The sequence below is a fragment of the Lagenorhynchus albirostris genome, chromosome 13 (assembly GCF_949774975.1).
Source record: "Lagenorhynchus albirostris chromosome 13, mLagAlb1.1, whole genome shotgun sequence".
Classification (NCBI taxonomy): domain Eukaryota; kingdom Metazoa; phylum Chordata; class Mammalia; order Artiodactyla; family Delphinidae; genus Lagenorhynchus; species Lagenorhynchus albirostris.
The window spans coordinates 24601853-24619791 of record NC_083107.1 but is presented as its reverse complement, the minus strand read 5'-3'; the positions used below and the strand labels follow the sequence as shown (position 1 = coordinate 24619791).

Sequence of the window (17939 nt, the reverse complement as noted above, 5' to 3'; positions counted from 1 at the left end):
AGAATCCCTATGTCCTAAGCAGCATATAGAGAAAGTGAACAGCAAAATGACCACAGATGAAGATAACTTAGAGTAGATGCACTCAATCACCTTGGTAAGTGGAAGGAGTCCTAAACTCTCCCTGAGAAAGGGCTATGTTATAGGTTGAATTGTGTCCCTCAGAAAAGATATGGTGAAGTCTCAGAATGTGACCTTATTTGGAAGTAGGATCTTTACAGATGTAACCAGGTTAAAATGAGGTCATCACGGTGGGCCCTTCCAGATGACTAGTGTCCTTATAAAAAGGGGAAATTTAAATGCAGACATACACAGTGGGAGGGCAATGTGGAGAGACACAGGGAGAAAACAAAAATGTCTAAGGCTACCAGATGCCAGGGGAGAAACCTGGCACAGATACTTCCCTAGTACCTTCAGAGGGAGCATGACCCTGCTGATATCTTTTCTAGCCACCCCAACTGTGAGACAATACATTTCTGTTGTTATAAGACATCCAGTTTGTAATACTTTGCTATGGCAGCCCTATGAAACTAATACAGGCTGGTGGTCAAAACACATCAGCAACTGTGGCAGGCACTGGTGTTTAACTCCAGCATGCATTCCTCCTTACCCCTTGCTGGAAGAGCCCCACTTTGTTTGTGTGTCCATCCTCCCTGGCCCAAGGTATGGGTCATGCAACGGATTCACTTCAATCACAGAGGTCTCTTTGCCATTCCGTGTACCACGTGACCCAATGCTGTCCAATAGGTATCACTAAAAGGACTGCTGTATCCATCATATAATTCAGTTGTTCTAGGGTATTTCTCTGTCCTGTTTGAAATATTTGATGTAGAGACTGTCTCTTACTGAACCTGGCCAAGGCACTAAAGTAATGATCAGTGGTGTTACTAGACAACCTGAGGGAGAATGGTAACTGAATTGACTTCCTTGACCACAATTGTCAAGTTTGCCGTTTCAGAAGCTAATCTTGACCTCCAGGGTTTAAATCAACAAGTTCTCCCTTATCAGATATTATTACCTGAATTTGACAGTTATCTCCTGGGTGATTAGGTAGGGAATAGGACAACGTTCTAATCTAGACACTTAAATTCAGGGATTCCCTAATCCACAACCTAATACCACACTATCTTCTCCAAATTGTAACATGCAAAAATCATCAGGTTAGAACCTCAAGATGGGGTCTGAGTTTTGATTCATGTCCTTTGTCAAACACAGAAGAATAATCTCATACCTAACAGTTTTTTTCAGCTAAAACACAGCTGTAGTCCTTGTTATGCCAGAAGCTGATTGAGAAACTTAAAGGGCTGGGAGGGTCTTAGCAGGGACTGAGAGAAGAGAGAGGAGGGAGTCGCATAGGCTTATGGAGTGGGGCTTCATGACATACCCTGAGAGGTGGGGAGAAGACTCTACATTTTAGGAATGGCACAGGCTTTGATGCCATATCCAGGTTCAATCTCAGCTCCACCATTTACCAGCTAGATGACTTTGGACAAACAACTTAGCATTTCCAAACCTCAGTTTGAAAAATAGGAAATGAAACTTAATATTCTTAAGAATTCTTAAGAATTATGCTTAATAATCTATATCTATGCACCCAGCATAGTGTCTTGTGACCAACAGGTGACCTCCCAGGATGTGCACATGATTCTGAGTCCCAAATACAGAATGTCTACAATTTTTTTTCTTCACTGGAAGAATCACTCCACTGAGCAACAAAGAAACAACTAGACATGTTCCCATCAAATTGGTTATGTAGTCCTGTCATTTTTACCTTGGAGCATGTCACAAACCATTTCTCTTCATGTTCCCTCCTTCTTAGTTCCCCCGAATTAAAACAATGGCTCCTAAGTGGCCTCCCTGCCTCCATTCTCTCCCCATGCTCCAGTCCAATCTCCAGTGAGCCCCTAGAATTATCATTCTAGAACAGGGATTGGTAAGCTCACAGGTAAATCAAGCCCACTGCCTGTTTGTGTCAATAAAATTTTATTGGAACAGAGCCATGCTCATTTGTTCATGTATCATCTATAACTGCTTTCACACTATAGGGGCAGAGGTGAGTAGTTGCAACAGAAACTGTATGGCCTGCAAAGCTTAAAATATTTACTATCTGATCCTTCACCGAAAAAGTTTGCTGCACCCTTGGTAATTGTTCTAGAACACTCCCCTTGGTAACTCATCACTCCCTCCAGTGACTTACCTCCAAGATAAAGTCTAATCTGTGTTAGTTGGCCCTTACCAATCTTTCCTGATGCATCGCTCACTATTCCCCTACTTGAAGCCCAAACTCCTTGCTGAATGAGGGTCCTATAAACACACCAGGTTCTCTTCACGTAGAACAACACTACTCCCTTTCCACATAAAAAGAAAAAAAAAAATCTTCCATCTATTCTTCAAGATTCTTCTTAAATATCCCTTCCTTTATGAAGCTTTCTAGAACTGCCCCCTCAGACCTATACAAGGGTCAGGCACTCCTTCCTTGGAAACAGTATCCTACCAATAAATGGCATGTCATATACAGTAGATATGGGTCTACATATCTGTCCTCCTCACTAGACACCCCCAAGCTAAACTGTCTCCTCTCTTTCCCTCCTGGAGCACCCTGTTCTTTTCCAACATAGCGCTTACCATAGTTTGTAATCATGTATTTCTTTGTGTAATTATTTCTTTAATGTCTGTCCCCTAATAAAGTGAGCTCCAAGAAGACAGGAACTAAGACTGTTGGATTCACCACCACATTACCATCACATATCCTGGAGCCAGCCACATAGTAGTTGTTCAGTCTGTTGAATGAACGAATGATTGGATGAATGAAAAAAAAAGACAGAGAGAGAGATTTTACTAATGAATCAAATATCAATGAAATAACCTAAGGAATCAGAAAGTGCTGTTGCTTTCTGAGCACACCAGATACTGCCCCTCAGACCCTTCTGGTACTCCCATGGTCCACAAGGTTGGGCATAAGCGCCACTAATAGCTTTGATATGGATGTTTGGAGCATGTATACAGCCCTATTCACTCATTCTTGGGATATGTGTGGAACATTTACATAGCCCTTTCCATGAGATCAAATTCAGACCCCATGAAACTAGAATAAAGCCACATGTACATTTATATCATTGAGTCCACATTTTCACTGAAGCATACAGTGTCCTGACTATGCCCTCCTGGAGAAGGACATCCTCTACTCCTTTCTACTAGGAAAAGGTGGGCAAGACTACTACAACTTCTTCCCTCTGTCCCTAAGGACAGTGTCCTGTCTGTGCATCACACCCATACCCAGCCAAAGGCACTCCACACTATGCCTACATCCAGATGAAAGACCGGCGTGGGAAAGTTTGAGGAGGGAGTTAGGCTGGAATGATTCTTCCTTGACTCATACAGAGGGAATCTTCAAGCTCAAAATGTGACTCTTGAAAGTTTTACTGTTCATTTTTCCTAATACCTGAAGCTCAAGATCAAGCAAATAATTCAGCTGAGTTGCTGCTTCATGTGGAAAAAAAAATCCCAAGGCCATTTCCTGTGTGGCCTTTCTGATTTTTGACAGTGTCTCTCTGAGAGACAGCCCTATCCATAAAGGCCTTCTGTGGAGGTGTGTGTGCATTTCACTGAGATGTTTCCAAGAAGATTCCAACCATTCCAACCAAGGCAACTTTATGAAGTTGGCAGCCAAACCCTATTTCCTGCCTGCAGCCTCAGGGATGTCAGTTCCATGAACGAAGAAAAAGCTGAATTTCATGTTTAAGTCAAACTTTTAACCCTCTGTGGCATCTACCTCTGGTCTGAATGACAAAAGAATCCTATGTATTAAAACACAGAGATTGTCTTTGGATCTAGATAAACACTTCTTCTCAGAGCTTGCTGGACTTGTCCTTTAAGCCTGGTAACAAACCATTCATAAGGAAATGTCAGTCTTTCCCATTATTAAGAACTGAAATTGCAGCAGCCAAATTATCTAGATTCATTTTAAGCATAGGGTTGTTGCCCTAGCAAGCCTCCTTACAAAATATGCCTTCCATTTCCTATAAAATCCAAGCAAATCTCTGTTTCCTTCTATAGATTTATCTTAATCTCCAATCACTTTTCCCTCTGCTCACAGGATCACATGTCTCATGTCCAGTTCAAAATCAGTGTCCCCCTCTCCCGGGCTGCAGTCCTCATTTTGACCCAAATAAAACTTAACTCACACACACATACACAAAGATCAGTGTCCCCTCCCTTCCACCCACTGTGCTGTGAGTCACTTTCCTTCCTCTCAAGGCTTTCTGCCACCCATCATTCTTACTACCCTCGTATCTATAGAGCAGACACCCCAATTCCACATGATTGACAGGGAGCTCTAGCACACTGTGCTCTCTTGGAATATTTCAAAGATAAATTCAGTAGATGATGTACTGTACATAAATTTGATGTGGTCTGGATTTAACAACATGTGATAATGATTCACCATTGGGTACTATGAAAGAAATTTTCTCTACTCCACCTAATAAAAGCTGAAGATCTGAAACACATTTCAGGGGCTTATTTATTGAGTCCTAACCATCTACATGGAAACTGTCCAGAACATGGGGAGAGATATTAAAAATCTGTATAAAAAAGAAAAGTGAACATAGAGATGCTTTCCCCAGTGTGCATAGTGCATTTGTGGCCACTCTGTGAGGCCTCCTCTGGTTCTGTCCCTCCCCATAGATATTGACAGGTCTTTTCCATCTCTAAAATGTTCCCTCTACCTAATACCTTTACTTATCATCTTCCCTTTCTTGTTGCTTCCACAGCCAAGCATCTGGAAAGAACTGCCTATGTTTGGTATCTCTACCTACTCACCTCACATTTGTTCCTCAACCCACCTCATCTTTCAAATTCCCCTCACCAAGTCATCAATAACTTCCTTATTCCCAAATCCATGGATATTTCTTTTCTTTTCTTAATGGATTTCCAGATAATTTGATGCTACTGATCCCTCCTTCCTGGAAACTCTCCTGTATTCCAGTCTCCCATTTCCTCCTACTTTTCTGCCCAGGTCCTACTCCTGTTGCCTTCACTAGAGCCTCTCCTTGCCCTCCCTCAGAGGTCAATGTTGCGCCCTAGTCCCCCCACTCTCAGAGGCAGTCTGGCAAAGCCATAAATAGCACAGGCTCCGAATCCTGACTGCCTTGCCTAAAATCCTAGGTCCATTACTATAGTTGTATGACCTTGGGCAAGTTACTTACTATCCCTGTGCGTCAGTTTATTCATTTGTAAGGTAGGTATAATAGTCTTCTCTGGCAATGGTTATTCAGGGCATTAATACACTTAAAATATTTAGAACAAACACATAGTACACACTCAATAAGCACTGGCCATCATAATTCCTCTTCCCATGCTTTATACTCTCCTGGAACACCATGACTTCATTACCTCTTGTTAAAAGTTTGCCCTTGTATCTTCTTTAAGACTTCTCTCCTGGATGCCAAATCTGCTAAACCATTTGCCCACTAGACATGTCCCTCTGGCTGTCCCTAAAATTCTTCAAATTCAGTTTGCCTGCAACTGAGCTCATCATCTTTTCCTGCAAATGCTTCTCCTCCTCCATAACCTCTCCTAATGAATAGCTCCACTATACTTACTCTTGGTTGCCCAGGCCAAAATCCCAGACAGTCCTAGACTCCCGCCCCTGCCCCCAAACTCCACCGCACAGTCACCAACTTGTGTCAACTTTATTGCCAAAATATTTCTTGAGTCTGTGCCCAATTCTCCACTCCTATTACCAGTGTCTTAGATAGAGCCTCATTTTTTTTTCACCTAGATGATAAGTAACAATAATATTCACCACTATTTTCTCACGCCCATTATGGATCAATTACTGCAGTAGACACTTCACATACTTCATCGTCCATAGTCTCGACAGTCATCTCTCCATGAGGGAGGGGATCATCCATCCCTGTTTTCAGACTGAGAGAGACAGAAGCTCAGAGGCACTTAATAAATAGCCTAAGTTCCACAAAGATGTTATGGAGCTGCTATGTGGACTGAGGTCAGTCTGACTCCAAACCCCAGGTCTTTTCTACTCTCTAAACTACAGTGGTGTCCTGACATGGTCTTCCTGCCACCTGTCTCATTCTTCTCCAACATCTACTGCCAGAGGGGTCTATTTCTACAATGAAACTCTGACCTAGTCTCTCCTCTGTGTGAAATCCTGTAGTAGCTCCCCCGTGCCTTCAGAGTAAAATTCAAACCCTTTAGCAAGGCTTTTCCTGGTGTGCCACTTTGCCCATTTAGAGATCCGCCTCCCTCCTCTCCAACCACGCCTACCTCTCTTCCCTTCCTGGAGCACACCTTGCCTGCTCACCTGGCCATGCTGTATTTCTCGCTGGCCCCTCTGCCTGTGATTCTCTTCTCATCAGCCTAGATGCCTCCATCTCAGCCTCCTAGATGCTCTTGGACCCACCTGCTGTCTAAGCTGAGTTTAGCTGTGCCTCCTCTGGACACACAAAGCACTCTGTCTTGCCTCTAGTGCTGAATTTTAGAGTGATGCAACAGTCATTGATTGAATGTCTACAATATGTAAGAATTCATGGTGGACTCTAGTGATTTAGGAATCAATAAGACATGTCTTGCTTTCAGAGAACTCACTTTAATGAGAGAGATGGATAGCAAAATGTCTCATTACTATCTTTGATTCCCCTGTCTGCACACTGGATTTCAGAGATTCTTGGGCAGGAAGAGTAACTTGTTCATCTCTGTGTTTCCAGGGCCTAGAACTATGCCTGGCACACAAGGGAGTCGGTAAACACTAACAGCTTGAGCTAAAGAGACAAACCAAGGCCACCAAGCTATCTCTGTGAACACACAATGCCATCTACAGGCACCATCTTCACTTTCATGTGTATCTTTTCCAGACTCTAATATGTCCAAGTCATTGTTTTCTGATTTTCACGAGGTCCTCAAAGTTCACTCCAGCGAGGAAGGAAACTAATGTCAGAGGTTGTTCAGCCAAGTGGAACACAGGATAGGCGCTTCAGTAAAGTATTGTATGTGTCTCCCAATAAGAGGCCCTTCCAGCCCCTTCTCGTGGGCTGCTATGGCCTATCTTGCCAAGATAAGTGAGTAAAAGGACAAGTCAGCCATATTTGTGTAGGTCCTTAGGGTAAGACAGGTTTGGGCAGCTCTTCTGAAGTGGGGGGTCCCTGTGTAGAAACAAGACCCCCTGAAGTCAGTTCCCTCCGGCTACTGACCATCTGAGTGACACAGGCAGGAGGGCACAGGGCAAAGGGAAAAGGCTTAGACTACGGCAGGTTTTTTTGTAAAAAAGACTTCTTTCCTTCAAAAGCTTATGGTTACTTCTCTGCTGAGCAGCATTTCTGCCTCCTCTCACCTTGGAGGACAAGGTACAAGCTGTCTCGGAGATCAAAGAGGGAGCAAGAGGAGGAAGAGAGAGTTGCTGACCCCCAGAGCAGACAGCTTCTAACTGCTTCTAAGTTCTGACAAGGCAAGACCTCAGACATCAGGCAGAGGAGAGGGAAAGAGGAAAAACATGGAGGAAAAGGCCACTCCCACCTGGACCACAGCAACCCACACACCTGTACTTTCCTTTGTGAAAGCTAGATTTTCTAAAAGTGTCTCTGATGATAATATGACCATCCCGACACTGTCTGAAGCAATGGTGAAGGGCTTAGAGTCTGGTGGCCTGGATCTGATCCCAGGTCTGTCTTTTAGCTGAGGGTGGGATCCTGATTCCTCCTCTGATACTGACCTCAGAGGATGGTTGTGAGGATCAATGCAATAAAGGCATACAAAACCCTTACCATGGGTTCTGGCACCCACCCCAGGTGCTCCTATTGTAACTGGCCACTGGAAACCACCTATGGGACCACTTTCTGTGGAGGAAGGATGTTCCTCAAAAGAGACCTCCCTTCTCACTGCCTCTATTCCCTGACCCCTGACTGGACTGAGTCTTCCTCTGCATCTGTATCTTCTCTGTCACAGAACTACTCCTCTGTTTTGTGCTGGTTTTCTTGTCTATCTCCCCATTCAGGCCATGAGCATCTTGAGGGTCAAGATGTGACTTTCATGCTAGGGCATTCATTCACTTGTTTATCACTTACTAAGTGTTTCCTACATGACATGGGGGTCACTAAGTGGTAAATAAATTACTGAAGTCTGGGAATGACCTATAGAATCACCTATATAAATTGTCCAGTCAACAAGCATATGTACCTATCACCTGTGGTGAGCTTTGGCAAAAGACTTTGGGATCAAAGAAAAGGACTGCAACTGTGAACGTGATTCCCAGGAAATGTATCAGTCATGACAGTTGATCTGCTAGGTCACATGCTGGATTTTATGTAAAACAGACCCAAATGATCAAGTACACTCTCACTGTCTGTCTCTGTCTCTGTCTCTGTCTCTCTGCCCCTGCTTTCTTCCTCCCTCTCTAAGTCCAGAGAAACTTAGCAATTACTTACCAATTCATACAGACTTTTGGCTGCTCTAAAGATAATGTTCAAAAGCCCAGAATCGGGAGGAGCCATCCGTACAGTTCATCAGCCAGGGTATTATCTTCCTCGTGTTTGTCTCTCTGGCGCCCAGCACAGAGCTACTTACACCACGTGTATTCCAAACTCACCCTAATTCCTCAAGATACCATCACCAGTCTAGTCTAGTCTAATCTAGATTAAATGACCCTTTCAGAACCAAACAGGATTTCACATAGAGTCAAATAATCGAGGTACATTTCACAGAACACAGCTCAAGACCTGAATAGGGTGAGATGTCTCTCCTTAGAACCAGACACACAAGCAGAACCAGCTTCATTAGGAATCTGCCTGCTGGTCAGTTAAGAGGCAGCCAAACCATGACATCAGAGGCCTGAAAACCTAGTGCTGGGTCTGACATTCCTCTCCTGGGCTAGTTTATCTTCTGGATCAGGCTTTAAATACCTCAGTGAAAATGCAAGTGATGCCCCCAAAATCTTGAGTCAGACTTTTACTCCAGTCATTAATACCCTAGGAGAATCTGTTTCTCAGATCAGCCATCTGGTGACCCAGGAGAGAGGATAATGCCAGAGGCAGTAAGAGTCTGGTATCTGAAGGGGGAAGGCAGTGCGACAGGGGATCTGAGTGGTCTCTGATGTGTTGATGGACAGGGAAGTTCTCACTCTGCTCCATCCTCAAAAGCAGACTTACTAGAGTATTTCTGTGACCCCCCCCAACAAAACCTCAAGGTCTTGCACACCCAGCTAACCTCATTCCACTAAAATTTGGGAGACAACTTGCCAAAACAAGCAAACTCAGGGGGATTACAACTGTGTGAGTCAGCTGTGGAAGAAGCCAGAGTACACAAATGTGCAGGTGTTTGTGCAAGGTAGTCTGGCCTATACAGCAAGTGGCCAATGGACCAGCAAGGAAGGGGTTCGGCTTTCAAAGGCAGGGCTGCATTCAGGGAAAAAGATTTCAAGTTAGTGAAGTGATCACCTGTAACCTAGTATCCAGTGTCATGCATAACTCAGATAGGGGGTCAGTGACAGGTTCCAAACCTGGTTCTCGAAAACTCCATATGAGTCATTAAATTCTCTTAACAAGTTTTACCTTTAATATATAACAGCAGTCCCCAAATTTTTGGCACCAGGGACTGGTTTCGTGGAAGACAATTCTTCCACAGACTGGGGAAGGGGGATGACCAGTTTCTGGATGATTCAAGTGCATTACATTTATTGTGCACTTTTTTTCTATTATTATTACATTTTAATATATAATGAAATAATTATACAACTCACCATAATGCAGAATCAGTGGAGCCCTGAAGTTGTTTTCCTGCAACTAGATGGTTCCATCTGGGGGTGATGCGAGACAGTGACACCCAAAGTGTGTTGCTTATGTCCAGTCTACTCTGTAATCTTGTCTTGGTTTCTATCACTACATAAAAGCCTGCTTCACAAGGATAGGATGTTGGAAATGAAAGCAGGTTTTTCAGTGCTTTTGTGGCAAACTCAGGATATTCTGCCTTGACTTTAACCCAGAACGTATGGAGATTTGAAGTTGCCTCAAACATACTTTTAAGGTCACCATCATTTGCGATCTCAAGAAGTTGCTCCTCTTCTAGCACGGACAAAGCTGATTCACCTGGTTTATTCACAAATGGGTCACGGATCCATTCCTTCCTAGGTCAGGGGTCTTTTGTGATTGGGAAGTAATGCTCAAACTCTTTTGAAAGATGAGATTGGTGATCATGCACCAGCTGGGAGAAAGAAGGCCCTGGCTCAGCCTCTTTCAAAATCTCTGCTAATGTTTGAAACATGTTAAACATCCCAGTGTTCACTCATCGCCCCCATAATTCCAGTTTGGCTTTGAATGCAGCCACTTTATCTGCCGACTTGAACACAGCTGTCGTCCTCCCTTGAAGTGACAGATTGAGTTCATTGAGGAGGTTGAATATGTCACACAGGTAAGCAAGTTTTGCAACCCATTCTGTGTCACTGAAATGTGCTGTCAGTGGTGACTCTTTTTCTAAAAGAAATCTCTGGAGCAGCTCTTATAACTCAAAAACTCTGGCCAGTGATCTACCTTTAGAAAGCCATCTGACTTCTGTGTATAAGAGAAGACGTGTGCGCTCTGCGTCCATCTCCTCACAAAGCTGCATGAACAGACATGAGTTAAGAGCATGTACTTTACTTATTTATTTATTTTGAGAATGAGGTCTAATTTTTTTTTAATTTTTATTTTATTTTTGTATACAGCAGGTTCTTATTAGTTATATATTTTATACATATTAGTGTATATATGTCAATCCCAGTATCCCAATTCATCCCACCCCCCACCAACCCACTTCCCCCCTTTATGTCCATGCGTTTGTTCTCTATATCTGTGTCACTGTTTCTGCCTTGCAAACCGATTCATCTGTACCATTTTTCTGGATTCCACATATATGCATTAATATACGACATTTGTTTTTCTCTTTCTGACTTACCTCGCTCTGTAGGACAGTCTCTAGGTCCATCCACATCTCTACAAATGACCCAGTTTTGTTCCTTTTTACGGCTGAGTGATATTCCATCATATGTATATACCACATTTTCTTTATCCATTCATCTCTCAATGGGCATTTAGGTTGCTTCCATGACCTGGCTATTGTAAATAGTGCTGCAATGAACATTGGGGTGCATGTGTCTTTTTGAATTATGGTTTTCTCTGGGTGTATGCCCAGTAGTGGGATTGCTGGGTCATATGGTAGTTCTATTTGTAGTTTTTTAAGGAACCTCCATACTGTTCTCCATAGTGGCTGGATCAATTTACATTCCCACCAACAGTGCAAGAGGGTTCCCTTTTCATCATACCCTCTCCAGCATTTGTTGTTTGTAGATTTTCTGATGATGCCTATTCTAACTGGCATGAGGTGATACCTCATTGTAGTTTTGATTTGCATTTCTCTAATAATTAGTGATGTTGAGCAGCTTTTCATGTGCCTCTTGGCCATCTGTATGTCTTCTTTGGAGAAATGTCTATTCAGGTCTTCTGCACATTTTTGGATTGGGTTGCTTGTTTTTTTAATATTGAGCTGCATGATCTGTTTATATATTCTGGAGATTAATCCTTTGTCCGTTGATTCATCTGCAAATATTTTCTGAGGGTTATCTTTTCATCTTGCATATAGTTTCCTTTGCTGTGCAAAAGATTTTAAGTTTCATTAGGTGCCATTTGTTTATTTTTGTTTTTATTTCCATTACTCTGGGAGGTGGGTAAAATAAGATCTTGCTGTGATTTATGTCAAAGAGTGTTCTTCCTATGTTTTCCTCTTAAGAGCTTTATAGTGTCTGGTCTTACATTTAGGTCTTTAATCCATTTTGAGTTTATTTTTGTGTATGGTGTTAAGGAGTGTTCTAATTTCATTCTTTTACATGTAGCTGTCCAGTTTTCCCAGCACCACTTATTGGAGAGAATGTCTTTTCTCCATTGTATACCCTTGCCTCCTTTGTCATAGATTAGTTGGCCATAGGTGCGTGGGTTTATCTCTGGGCTTTCTATCCTGTTCCATTGATCTATATTTCTGTTTTTGTGCCAGTACCATATTGTCTTGATTACTGTAGCTTTGTAGTATAATCTGAAGTCAGGGAGTCTGATTCCTCCAGCTCCGTTTTTTTCCCTCAAGATTGCTTTGGCTATTCGGGGTCTTTTGTGTCTCCATACAAATTTTCAGATTTTTGGTTCTAGTTCTGTTAAAAATGTCAGTGGTAGTTTGATAGGGATTGCATTGAATCTGTAGATTGCTTTGGGTAGTATAGTCCTTTTCACAATATTGATTCTTCCAATCCAAGAACATGGTACATCTCTCCATCTGTTTGTGACATCTTTGATTTCTTTCATCAGTGTCTTATAGTTTTTTGAGTACTGGTCTTTTACCTCCTTAGCTGGGTTTATTCCTAGGTATTTTATTCTTTTTGTTGCAATGGTAAATGGGATTGTTTCCTTAATTTCTCTTTCTGATCTTTTGTAGTTATTGTATAGGAATGCAAGAGAATTCTGTGCATTAATCTTGTATCCTGCAACTTTACCAAATTCATTGATAAGCTCTAGTAGTTTTCTGATGACAACTTTAGGATTCTCTATGTACAGTATCATGTCATCTGCAAACAGTGAGAGTTTAACTTCTTCTTTTCCAATTTATATTCCTTTTATTTCTTTTTCTTCTCTGATTGCCGTGGCTAGGACTTCCAAAACTATGTTGAATAACAGTGGCGAGAGTGGACATCCTTGTCTTCTTCCTGATCTTAGAGGAAATGCTTTCAGTTTTTCACCACTGAGAATGATGTTTGCTGTGGGTTTGTCATATATGGCCTTTATTATGTTGAGGTATGTTCCCTCTATGCCAACTTTCTGGAGAGCTTTTATCATAAGTGGTGTTGAATTTTGTCAAAAGCTTTTTCTGCATCTATTGAGATGACCATAAGGGACATGTACTTTAATGTGGTTGATAATTTTAATCACATCCTGCAAAACGTTGTTAAGTTCAGGTGACATTTTTTGGCTAGCCAGCATTTCTCTATGGATGACACAGTGCATAGATTCACATTCAGAGGCAACTTCTTTGACCTGAGTAGTGAAACAAGAAAGATCTCCAGTCGTGGCAGCCACTCTGTCTGTGCATATACCAACACAAAAGGACCAATTCAGTTTTCCTTATATGTAATAATTCAAAGACTTGAATAGTTCTGCAGCTGTGGTATTGGTTGGCAACAAAAGTGCACATAACATATTCTCATGCACATCCTCCTGGAAAATATATCGCACAAAACCAAACAATTGTTGCCTTGTTGTCAACGTCGGTAGACTCGTCAACCTGGATTGCATACCATGGTGACTCATTAATTCTCTCTAACAGTTGTGCCTCAATATCCTCTGCTATTTCATCAATTTGTCTACTTATGGTGTTGGCCGAAAGAGGAACACATGCCACCTTTTGAACTGCAGCCTCTCCTAAAAGTTCACAACAAATGTCCTTAGCAGCAGGCAGGATCAACTTTTCACCAATAGTAAAGGGCTTCTTAGCTTTAGCAATGCAGTTAGTCACTAAGAATGATGCTCTCAGTGCCGACACATTTGATGAAGTGGTGGCTTTCAATAATCGCTTCTGTTCTTTGTGTTCACGTTTGTTTCTTTTGAAAAACTCCAAAGGCTTGTCTTTTAATGCATGGTGCTTGGTCTCCACGTTTGGCTAGGGTTAGCTTGTGGACTTACCAAAACTGTGACTGAGACAAGTGTGCAGTGTGGGAAAGAGCTGTGGATGTTAGTGGTAAATAAAATAATGGGCAACACGCAGACTAAAATAAGTGTCGGATTCTGACTTAAAGCCTGCCACCAGATGCAGTTGTACTATTGAAGTACATCAACTCACTTGCCCCTATAAAGCCTGCCACCAGATGCAGCTTAATTGTCACTTGCCACTCAGTGATAGGGCTTTGATATGAGTCTGCAAGCAACTGATTTATTATGGTCTCTGTGCAGTCAAACCTCTCTGCTAATGATAATCTGTATTTGCAGCCACTCCCCAGTGCTAGCATCACCACCTCAGCTCCACCTCAGATCATCAGGCATTAGATTCTCATAAGAAGTGCACAACCTAGATCCCTCACGTGTGCAGTTCACGGTAGGGTTTGCACTCATATGAGACTCTAATGCCACTGTTGATCTGACATGAGGCGGAGCTCAGGCGGTAATGCAAGTGATGGGGAGAGGCTGTAAATACAGATGAAGCTTAGCTCGCTCGCCTGCTGTTCACCTCTTGCTATGTGGCCCTGTTCCTAACAGGCCATGGACCAGTACCATTCTGTGGCCCAGGGGTTGGGGACCCCTGCCATATAACACTTGGAGAGAAAACATACTCTGCATCATCAAGTATAAGGCAAGAGACCCACCTGGTGCCATTCATCCATCCATCCCACATTCGTTGATTGATTTAACTCAGTATTTCTGTGCTAGGTGCACACTGCAAAGGGCACATGCTTAGAAAGGACAAAGCTGGAGTCAGGTAGCTCCTGACCCCTCGTCTGCACCTCTAACCTCAAGCAGGTGTGTTGATTCCATAGGCCCACCCCCAAAGAGTTAATGCCATTCTGACTGACCTGGCACACATAAAGCTCCATTTAGCATCAAGTTCATTGGTGCAGACCTAGAACTGTGACAGGAGACTGACCCCAATGTCCTGTCCCTCTGAGACTGGGTTAGGGGCAAGAAGGAGAGGGAAGGAACAGGATTGTAAAAATAATGGCACAGTCTTAGATCACAAGTGTGACGCAGTTGAAAAACCCAAGGGACTTTGGCTTTTATCAATGTACACAACAAACTCCAGCTCATATTTATGGAGCACTTACTTTATGTGGGGCACTGGTTTAAGCCCTTTACCTGCATAGTGTGAAGAGTGTGTGTTTTGCAGTTCAGATGTCTGTGTGAATACTGGCTTACCACTCATTAGCTGTGTGACTTTGGGCAAACTGCTTAGTCTCTCTGTGCCTCCATTTCTTTGCCTGGAAAATAGGGTAATACCAGTACTAACTTAATAAGGTCCTCATAAAAGTTAAATGACTAAAAATATAAAATGCTAAAATTGAGCCATGTCTTGGCACAGAGTAGCCACTCAGTACTAAGATGAACAATCATTATCCTATTAGTTAATCACACTTCTCTGCAGAGAAGGCAGACTATTTCTTCCTATTTTGTTAATAAGGCTTTGAGAGACTGAGTCAATGTGCTCAAGGTCACAGAGTTAAGTGGCAGAACTAGGATTTGAATGCAGGCAGACTGACTCCAAAGTCAGCAAGCTTAACCACCAGCATGAGGACAGCACTGTGCTAGGTCCAGGTACAAAGAAACAAGTCAGGGGATGAACAAGAGATCCCTATACAGAACAGTAAACACTGTAAGAAAGATACACTGAAAGAAAAAATGGGGGAGGATGGCTGGTGCTAGGGTAGCAGGGAGGGACAGAACCGAACCATCTGCAGGAACTGAATAATGCTTCATCCAGCAGGGGACTTGAGCTCTAGTCTCAAAGAATAATAAGCAATTTGTCAGCCATGGAGGAAGAAGGGCATTTCAAAAAGTCAACACCTAGAATACCAGAAGAATAGTGAGTTGGGTGGAATGGAAAGTGCATACAGGAAGTGTCATAAGGTGAGGCTGGGAAGGTAAGTTGAGGCCAGTGTGAACAGGCATGTAGGCCAATGTCTGTGGTTAGATTTTATTCTGTAAGACAGTGATTCTCAAACTTTAATATGCACAGGATCTACCTCTGGTGCTTGTAAAACATGTTCACATGTGCAGATTCCCATCCCTTCTGTTGGGGGGTAGGGGCAACACTTACATGTTAACAGTCAAAAATGTTTCCAGACATTGCCAGATGTCATTTGGGAGGCAAAATCAAAACCCCAGTTAAGAGCCACTTCTCCCATCCCTACTTTACAGATGAGGAAATCCAGCCACAGAAAACTACAGAAAGTCCTCATCCAGGATTCAAATGCTGGAGGTCCCACTCCAGGGTCCGGGTTAGCCAACAAGCCTAATAGCCTTTTGGGGAGAAAGACTCAAGCCAGGCTTCTGGGGAAGAATTACATATTTGCTGACAGACTGGATGATGGGTAGAGGATGAAAGAGTAAGGCTCCAAGGTGAAACTTCAGTGCTTGTCACTGAATTGTGAGGATAGTAGGTACTAAATAAATATTCGGATTTGAATAGAACCAAGATGTATTTGCTCAAAATGGAAAAAGCCTGGTTCCTCATGGTATGACCCAGCGGTAGGTGTTGGGATTCTGCTCAGACTGCATAGAGGAACTCTCTGTAGGGCTGGGTGTGGGTTGTACGGTACAAACCAGCTGATTCACAAATCCTGGCTGGGCCCCTTCCCAGGTATGTGACCCCGGTAGCGTTATTTAACCTCTGTGCGCCTCATTTTGCCCCTACTCAGAGGGGCACAGAGTAAAGTAGGGATAGGAGTCCCTATTCAGAGCCTTAATGTGAGCACTCAGGCAGTTAATAAGAGCAAAATGGCAAGCTAGCACGAAGTTTCCTCGCCTATCCTTCCAAGCCAGCCTCATTACCGTCACGCGAGTCCCCTATCCAGCGCTCCTACCCACCCCCACACCCCAATCCTTGGGAAGCCCAGTCAGAGCTGCAAGAAGCTGACCGCGTCCCTCTCCACGAGCAGCGCGTCCCCCTGAGGATTTAAGGGGCGCCAACGACTTTGTCACTCCCCAATCCGCTTTGATTTCGGGGTCCCGGGGGTCGCCAAAAGCACGCGGCCAGCTGAGTGCCTCGAAAGGTGAATGAGATTGAAGAGAGCCATGGTAATTTCGGACAGATCCGCCTCCGGCAGGCCCGGGGTCAAAGCCAGTCACTGTCGCGGGCCCGCACGCTCAGCCCCTGGTCCCAGGGGCGGAGGAGGAGAGAGGCGCTGAGATTAGGGAAGGACTCGCTCTCGGAAGCCAGGCTGCATTAGCAAGGAGCAGAGTTGTTGGGTCCAGAAAAAGGAGCCGGGGCGGGGGTGGGGGGGGGGGCGAGGGGGCGGGGGAAGCAACAGGAAAGTAAGAGGAAGAGAGAGTAAAAACAAGCGCTGGGAAGCAAAGTTCCCTGGGGGACCCAGGCTACAACACCTGGCAGGGGGTCAGGAACAAAGCAGAGGCTTCAGGTCAGAAGTGCTCTGGGTGTTTCCGAAGAAGGGGTGTTCCGGGCAGACCAGGGCGCGCTGGGGATGCCAGGAGCGCCTACGCCCTTAGCGCTCTCACCGGCGCCGCTTACCTTCGCCAGAGCCACCGACGCGCACTTCCGGGGTCCTTGCTCTGGGACCAGGAGCCGATCACTAAGGCGAGCACGCAACAAAGCTGTGGCCAGGCTTTGGACCGGCACTGGCGCCTCGGAAAGAAATCCCACGGGAGACACGCTGAGGCGGGCGCGGGGCGCTGGGTCTCGGCCTGGGCGCTCACGGGCAGCGGTAGTGAGCCCCGCAGACGCTGGAGAAGCACGAGTCAGTGGGAGGAAAAGCTTGTCTCATTTCCTTCGGTCTTCCCCCTCCACTCCACCCACTCCGCTCCGGACCTGCCCTCCCTCCCCCCTCCCCCCTCCCCCCTCCCCCCTCCCCCAGCCAGTGGCCCATGTGGGCTCTGGAAAGACACGAAACTTCAATGGCTGCCGCAAGCGGCGCCTCCCTCCGCGTCAAGTTAGTTCTAGCTCCGGAACTCCAGCCTGACCCGCGCACTTCTATGGAAGTTTCTCCATCGGCTGTCCGCGGGCTCTTGCCTTTTCCGCTGCGGGGACGAGCCCACATTTGAAAGCAGACCTCCAAGCTGCTTCCAGCATCCATCCTCTCCTTCCTGTCCCATCACCTGCTCCGAGCCCTTTTTTTGTTGTTTGTTTTTTTGGTTTTTGTTTTGTTTTGGCCGTGCTGCAGAGCATGCGGTATCTTAGTTCCTCCCAGGAGGGAT

The 17939-nt window shown here is 44.4% G+C and overlaps 1 protein-coding gene across 4 annotated transcripts in view; it reads right to left on the bottom strand.

Moving 5' to 3' along the window:
• Positions 1 to 17498, bottom strand: part of EVA1A (eva-1 homolog A, regulator of programmed cell death) — a 70442-nt gene extending 52944 nt beyond the window's left edge. For 2 of the 4 annotated variants that reach the window (XM_060168756.1, XM_060168757.1), the window contains exons 1-2: positions 17257 to 17498; positions 14928 to 14989 (exon numbers count right to left, since the gene is read on the bottom strand). The gene's annotated coding sequence lies outside the window, so the exon portion shown is untranslated. The remainder of the gene's footprint in view (positions 1 to 14927; positions 14990 to 17256) is intronic. The other 2 variants (XM_060168758.1, XM_060168759.1) reach the window with 1 other exon arrangement.
• Between the last annotated feature and the right edge of the window lie 441 nt (positions 17499 to 17939).